Source organism: Nycticebus coucang, chromosome 18, assembly GCF_027406575.1.
Source record: "Nycticebus coucang isolate mNycCou1 chromosome 18, mNycCou1.pri, whole genome shotgun sequence".
NCBI lineage: Eukaryota > Metazoa > Chordata > Mammalia > Primates > Lorisidae > Nycticebus > Nycticebus coucang.
Genome location: NC_069797.1, coordinates 21,030,140 through 21,038,498, shown reverse-complemented (window position 1 = coordinate 21,038,498; position 8,359 = coordinate 21,030,140).

The window sequence follows — 8,359 nt, the reverse complement described above, 5'->3', positions numbered from 1 at the left end:
GTTGGGGGTAGGTTGAGATTGGAGGCTTGCTTCTGGTAGAATCATAGACGCCAATCAGTTAGGGATGGGTGTGGTCAGACCCTAGGATAGGGAGAAGGGGTTAAGATTAAAATTAGGGGCAATTGGCTGGGCACGGTGGCTCATGCTGTAATCCCAGCACTTTGGGAGGCTGAGGCAAGATTGTTTGAGCCCAGGAGTTCTAGAAGAAACATAGCAAGACTCTTGTCTCTAGAAAAATAAGAATAATTAGGTGGCATGGTGGTATGCACCTGTAATCCTGGCTACTCAGGCAGCAGCACCTCCTGAACCCAGGGATGGGAATGGGTGACAGAGTAAGAACCTTCCCCCCCACACACCAAAAAAAAAAAGAAAAAAGAAACACACACTTGGGAGCAATGATGAGGATTATATAATTATCTCAGCAGATAGCATTTGGGACCCAAAGAGAGTGAAGCCAGAATTCCTATCCCCTTTTCCTGGACCTGCCCTCTTTCCTTCCACCTCCCCTCCCATGGGCAGCTCCTGCCAACCAGGAAGCACCAGCCCTGGTTTCTTTCCTGGTGGCACCCTTCCGTCACCATCAAGGGAAGGTCAGACAGTGCCAGGTCAAGTTTAAAGCCAAGGGGGACTGGGATTCTGAGATGGAGAGAAGGTTGCAGTAGATTCTGGATTGGATAAGGAATGCAATTGAGACTACACTTAGAGTTTTGTTTAGGGATGGGGATGTGGCTGGAGTTAGGGATTGAAGTGATTTTTTCAAGACCCAGGTTCTGCTCACATCATCCTCTACTCCTTTCTCCCAGCCGTGATCAGGCCTGGCAATGGCTCCTCCTTGCCTTTGGGACAGTGACATTATCCCTTCATATGACCCCCATGGCTTGCCTTATTGGCCCCATCCGCCTTTGCTTTCTTCTGTCTGGGACTGTGTGCCTTTCATTCATTCATCAGCAGACACTGCCTGAGCCCCTACTATATGCCCAGCCCCGTGTCAGGCCCTGACAGTACGACATAACCAAAGCAAACCCTTGTGCTCATGGAGCTTTGCATTCTAATGGAGGAAACATACAATACAACCTAATAACCAAATACATTTGTATGTTAAACAGTGATAAATACTGAAGAGAAAAAAATAGAGCCAGGAAGGATAGTATAAAGCATGGGGAAGTAGGATGGAGTACAGTGGTTCACACCTATAATCCTAGCACTTTGGGGGGCCCAGGTGGGAGGATTGCTTGAGGCCAGGAGTTCAAGACCAGCCTGGAAAATAGCAAGACCCTGTCTGTACAAAAAATATGAAAAATTAGCCAGGCATGGCAGTGGACACCTGTAGTCCCAGGTACATGAGAACCTGAGGCAGGAGGAGCTCACAAACCCAGGAGTTTGGGGTTACAATAAGCTATGATGATACCACTGTATTCTAGCTTAGGCAAAAGAGAGAGACTTTTCCCCAAACAAACAGAAAAAAGTTGGGCTTGGTGGTTCACACCTGTAATCCCAGCCCTGTAGGAGGCTGAGGCAAGTGGATTGCCTGAGCTCATGAGTTCCAGACCAGCCTGCGCAAGAGCGAGACCTCATCTCTAAAAAAATAGCCAAGTATTGTGGTGGGCACCTGTAGTCCCAGCTACTTGGGAGGGTGAGGCAAGAGAATCACTTGAGTCTAAGAGTTTGAGGTTGCTGTGAGCTAAGATGCCATGGCACTCTACCAAGGGTGACCAAATGAGACTGTCTCAAAAAAAAAAAAGAAGAAGAAGAAGAAGCATATGGAAGCCAATTTTTGATGTAGAGTGGCCAAGAAAGAGCTCCTTGGGAAGGAGATTTTTTTTTTTATTAAATCATAACTGTGTACATTAATGCAATCATGGGGCACCATGCACTGGTATTATATACAATTTGAAATATTTTCATCACACTGGTTAACATAGCCTTCCTGGTATTTTCTTAGTTATTGTGTTAAGACATTTATATTCTACATTTAGTAAGTTTCACATGTACCCTTGTTAGATGCACCATAGGTGTGGTCCCACCAATTACCCTTCCTCCACCCAACCTCCTCCCTCCCCTCCCTTCTCTTTTCTCCTTTCCCTATATTCTTAGGTTATAATTGGGTTATAGCTTTCTTATGAAAGCTAAAATTAGTTTCATAGTAGGGCTAAGTACATTGGATACTTTTTCTTCCATTCTTGAGATACTTTGCTAAGAATATGTTCCAGCTCCATCCACGTAAACATGAAAGAAGTGAAGTCTCCATCTTTCTTTAAGGCTGCATAATATTCCATGATGTACATATACCACAAGTTATTTATTTTATTTTATTTTTTATTTTTTTTATTGTTGGGGATTCATTGAGGGTACAATAAGACAGGTTACACTGATTGCAATTGTTACCACAATTTATTAATCTATTCGTGGGTCAATGGGCACTTGGGCTTCTTCCATGATTTAGCAATTATGAATTGGGCTGCAATAAACATTCTGGTACAAATATCTTTGTTATAATGTGATTTTTGTTCTTCTGGATATATACCTAGTAGAGGAATTGTAGGATTGAATGGCAGATCTATTTTTAGATCTCTTTGTGTTCTCCAAACATCTTTCCAAAAGGAATGTATTAATTTGCATTCCCACCAGCAGTATAGAAGTGTTCCCTTTTCTCCACATCCACACCAACATCTCTGGTCTGGGGATTTTGTGATATGGGCTAATCTTACTGGCGTTAGATGATATCTCAAAGTAGTTGTGCTTTGCATTTCTCTGATGATTAAGGATGATGAGCATTTTTCATGTCTGTAGGCCATGCGCCGGGAAGGAGATTTTTGAGTAAAGAACTGAAGGAAGTGAGGTCAGCTCCTTCCCACGTGAGACCTTTGCATGTGCTATTCCCTCTCCACCTCTTGAACTTGGTTAACACTTCCTCTTCCTTCTGAACATAGCTCAATAATTGCTATTTCAAGGAAAGCTACGTTTAATATAAATGGCTGTCATAGCACTACAGCTAACTATCTTTTACTGGTATCTGTTTTCCCTAAAGATTAGACTGTCCATAATCTGGTTTGGTTTTCTCCCTAGTTTCTGGCACAGTACCTGGTATCTGGGAATTCTTTTTTTTTTTTTTTTGTAGAGACAGAGTCTTCACTGTACCGCCCTCGGGTAGAGTGCCGTGGCATCACACGGCTCACAGCAACCTCTAACTCTTGGGCTTAGGCGATTCTCCTGCCTCAGCCTCCTGAGCAGCTGGGACTACAGGCGCCCGCCACAACGCCCGGCTATTTTTTTGTTGCAGTTTGGCCGGGGCTGGGTTTGAACCCGCCACCCTCAGCATATGGGGCCGGCGCCCTACTCACTAAGCCACAGGCGCCGCCCGGTATCTGGGAATTCTTGAAACATGGTTGGATGGGTTAGTGATAAGGACAAGGTCAATGATGGGTTTAGAATTAGGGTGACGAGCTGGGTGTGGTGGCTCATGCCTGTAATCCTAGTACTCTGGTAGGCCAAGGAGGGTGGATTGCTTGAGCTCAGGGGTTTGAGACTAGCCTGAGCAAGAGTGAGAACCCATCTTTACTAAAAAAGAAAAACTAGCTATGTGTTGTGGAAGCACCTATAGTCCCAGCTACTTGGGAGGCTGAGGCAAGAGGATTGCTCAAGCCCAAGAGTTTGAGGTTGCTGTGAGCTGTGATGCTAGGGCACTCTACCCAGGAAGACAAGAGTGAGACTCTTGGAAGAAGGAGAAGGAGAAAGAGAAGGAGAAGTAGAAGAAGAAGAATTGTGAAGATTCAGAAAGGAAAGTTGAGTTGGGCTAAGGGTGAGGGGAGGTGCCAGGAGTGATGTAAGGGAGCGGGAGGGGCCAAGGAGATGGAAGGAGGTAAGGGGAGAAGTCCAAGGATGAGGATCATGCTGAGCTTTGGATGGTGGGGCTGACTGAATCTCCCTCCTGGGGGCTCTGCCCAGCCACCCTGATAACTCTCAGAGGATGCTGGGAGCCCAAAGATGAGATGCAAATTCATGCAAACTCTCTCAACCTTCTCCTTTCTTTCTTTTTTTTTTTTTTTAGAGACAGAATCTCACTTTATTGCCCTCGGTAGAGTACCATGGCGTCACAGCTCACAGTAACCTCCAACTCATGGGCTTAGGCGATTCTCTTGCCTCAGCTCCTGAGTAGCTGGGACTACAGGTGCCCACCACAACGCCTGCCTGTTTTTTTGTTGCAGTTTGGCTGGGGCTGGATTTGAACCCACCACCCTCGGTGTATAGGGCCAGTGCCCTACCAACTGAGCCACAGGTGTCACCCCAAGGCTTCTCCTTTCTAGCTGCTCCCTTTGCTAGACTAGGTAACAAGTAGGGCATTGCAGTGGGCAAATTGAGGTTAGAGACTTGGGACACTGCACTGCCAGCCCCCTTGGGGACATAGTGTCCTGGGGTATTTGGGGTGAAGGGCCCAGCCTTACCCTTTGTAATCCAGTGGTAAGATCACTCTGTATGGGGTTGAGGAGAAGGCAGGGGCACGTAGAAGGCCTAGAGGACAGGATGGGAGAGGGCTTGGGGTGGAGGGAGATGGAGGAGGGAGCTGAAGCATAGAAGAGGATGGCTGCAACCACAGTGAGAAATAGACCTAAAAATAACTCCCCAAGGCTGGGTACAGTGGCCCACGCCTGGAATCCTAGCACTCTGGAATGCTGAGGCCGGTGGATTGCCTGAGCTCACAGGTTTGAGACCAGCCTGAGCCAGAGCAAGACCTCATCTCTAAAAATAGCTGGGCATTGTGACAGGCACCTGTAGTCTCAGCTATTCACCAGGCTGAAACAAGAGAATCACTTGAGCCTGAGAATCTGAGGTTGCTGTGAGCTATAACTCCATGGCACTCTACCGAGGGCGACAAAGTGAAACTGTCTCAAAAAAAATAACTCCTCAAGTCCCCCCCCAACTATCAATAGATCTTCTCCCAATGGTTCCTGTTCCCCAAAACGCAGGGGTGGTAACCCTGGGTTTGCTCAGGCACAAGCCTGAGGGACATAGAGATGAAGGTGGGGATAGTGCAGATGGTGGAGCTGTGAACATGGCCAGGGTGGGAGACATGGATGGGATTACGCATGAGGATGTAGATTGGACACTCCCCAGTTATAAGCAAAACGTGGACGCATGACTCTCAGTAAATGCTCATTGGGCTGATGAACTGGTTCTCCGGGGGCAGGACCGGATAGCAGAGAGGCTCCTGGGAAGGATGCAAACTCACTAGGGTGGGGTGCCTCACTGGGGCCCACCCACACTGGTCCTCGCTGTCAGGGCATCCCCACTGCCTGGCCCCACCCCCAAGCTCTGCGAGGCAAGGAGTAGCTCCTTGGGCCCACTCCCCCCAACACACACACACACACACACACACACACACACACACACACACAAAATAGGGTCACTCTCTTGCTTAAAATTCACCAGAGCTTAGAGCAGTATTATCCTTGGAATCCAAGCCAAGGTCTTACCAAGGTTACAGGGCCATGCATGACCTAGCACCTTCTTCTAGCCATTCTGGCCTTCTCTGTTCTGTAAACATGTGATTTGGGGACCCTGCACATGCATCATGCTTGGTTTATGAAACCTTTCCCCAAGCTGCTTCAAGAGTGTTTTGTTCTTGCCATATAGGTCTCAAGTGTCACATCTCAGTGGTCACCTTCCCTGACCACCATACCTAATGTTTTCCAATCCCCAATCACTCTGCCCACCACCTGGTTGTGTCTCCAACTGCACCTACCTCAATACAGAAATATTTAGCTGTTCATGGGTTTATTGTCAGTCTCTTCCACCAGCCATGGAAGCAGAGGGGAATTCACAGCCATTTCCCGAAGTCAAGAACAGTGTCTAGAGAGACAAGTGCCATGTGGCAAGCAGATCCTAGAATGTCAACGCTAGAAGGGAGTTTCCAGGTCTTCTTGTCCCATCTATTTATCTGACAGATTTGGGCCACCAAGCCAGAGGGACTTGCTCAAGGCCAGCTGGGAAGAGAGGGCTGGTACACTTCCCCCTATACCAGTTGACCTTTCAGGCTGATCCAAAAGGGAGGCAGGGGTGTCCCTGAGTGAAAGCTGGAAGAAGCCCCCTACCTCACTGGCTCTGGCAGCTTGATGTGAGCCCCCTGTCCCACATTCTGTCCCCAGAGGTGCCTAGAGTCAGGGCGGAAATCCTATGTGTGGCTGGATGTGTCCCCCCAATAAATCTTCCTCCAAGATGGCTTTCTGGGAAACCAGATTCCAATGATCCGCCCTTGCCCCTCCTTCTCTGGCTCAGGGACATTTTTTGGGATAGGCATGCCTTCTAATGCTGCCTGTGTGGAGGGCAGGGAATGTTCATCCTCCTTGGTTGCCTGAGCATACTTTGGCCTTTGCTCTCTGCTGATTCTTAAGTCAAAGCCAGAGATAGAAGGGCACTGCAGAGGTGGTGCCTGTGGCTCAAAGGAGTAGGGCACCAGCCCCATATGCTGGAGGTGGCGGGTTCAAACCCAGCCCCCGCCAAAAGCTGCAAAAAAAAAAAAAAAAAGAAGAAGAAGAAGAAGGGCACTGCACTTCCAGCCTCCACCACAGCCCTTCTGGCCACAAGGGGGCGCCTCTGGGTGTTTCTTCAACTTTTTTCTAAGATGAATAAATCTGATGATTTGGACTAAATTCTTAGGTATGGATCTGCAGGTGAGATAGCCTCAAACACACCCCTTTTGTGCTCAGTGGCATGAGGAGCCTCTCCCAGAAATCACAAATGCAGGAAGTGAAAACCCAACAGTCAAAGACAGCCTCCCCCACCACACACAGACACACACACATACACACACAGTGCAGGGGTTTGGTTAAAGGGAGAAGAGTCTTGGGCCACCTGTGGCTCAAAGGGGTAGGGCGCCAGTCTCATATGCCGAAGGTGGCAGGTTCAGACTCAGCCCCAGCCAAAAACTTCAAAAAAAAAAAAAAAGAGAGAGAGAGAAGATTCTTGGACTCTGCCACCTGGAAGAGGCTGGGAGAAAGATATGGGCAGTGTTTTCTCTCAGGTCATGGAACTGTGGCTACTCTGAAATTTCAACATGGAAGGGGCCCTGGGATGGCCCTGTGCAGCTTTTTGTGGAAACTCACTTGTGCTGCAAGCAGTTTTTGTTTTCTCAGACGCTGGCAGCCCAGGCCAGGGCAGCTGGTGGATCCCAACTGACTAGAGGAATGAACACTGATGATGGTCTATGGCCAGGCTGTGAGATTGCACTCAGCGAAGTCCTTGGCCATGTAAGGCTCAGGGTGGGTCGCTGGTTATTCCAGACATTAAAGCCATCTGATCCCCCTGCCACAAGTACCACAGGGATGGAAGAGAAGTTACCCTATTGTTGCCCAAAGACAATTTGACTCTGGCCAGAGAGACAGGCACAGAATTTGACTGAGGTGGCAGAGGAGGTAAGATGGGTTGGATCTGAGATCCAGGGAAGCAAAAAAAACCAGGAAGGCATTGGGGCAGTGGAGAGAGAAGATGGGGATAACTTACTTGAAGCCTGAACAAATCTCTATTTTTAAGGGTTCTGAGGCCATAAGGGAGAAAATTAGAGATCCCGGAGTTCCACCCATTCAGTCAGGATAGGTTAGATATGCTGCAATAAACAATCCCCAAACATCAATGGCTCCACCCAACCAAAGTTTATTTCTTATTCAGTACCACGTCCAACTCAGTCAACGAGGGCCTCTGCTCTAGTCCCTCAGATACATGAGCAAGTGCCATTTCAACACCTACTTCTGGAATAGAGAAGCAGAAGAGAACTCTGGGATCTCCACACCAGCCTGGAGATGACCAGCATCACTTCTGCTTAGAACTCGGCCCAAACTCATTCTGATGACTCTACCCACCCATAGGAGGGACAGAGGCTGAGTTTTCCATGTGTCCAGGAGAAGAACTGGATTTCAGTGACTACATTAACTGTTTCATTTTTTAAATAGTATTATTATATATCAGTTATATTGCATGAAGGTTATATTAGAAGTCAGGCTCCAAGACTTTGCAAAATACCTTTTTCCCTATCAGTCTTTTGAGTCCAGATATTCCTTCACATCCTGATTATGTGCTCTGGGAGGTGACGGCAGGAATATGGGGGCTTAGCTGGATGTGGATTGAGCTGGGAAGCTTCTTGTCTCTAGAACAGATGATTCAAAGATAAATTCACTGATCCTACCTATATCTGATGTCCCCTGGCACCTCCACTCCCACCCACCCACACACACACCCCACAGCATAAAAACAAAGTGGGAGCCAAATATATCATGTTGGTTTTTATTGAACTCACTGGGTTCAAGTACATAAAGAAAAAATGGGATCAGAGTGGGGTAGGATGTGAACTGGAGAGAGAGCCCCACGT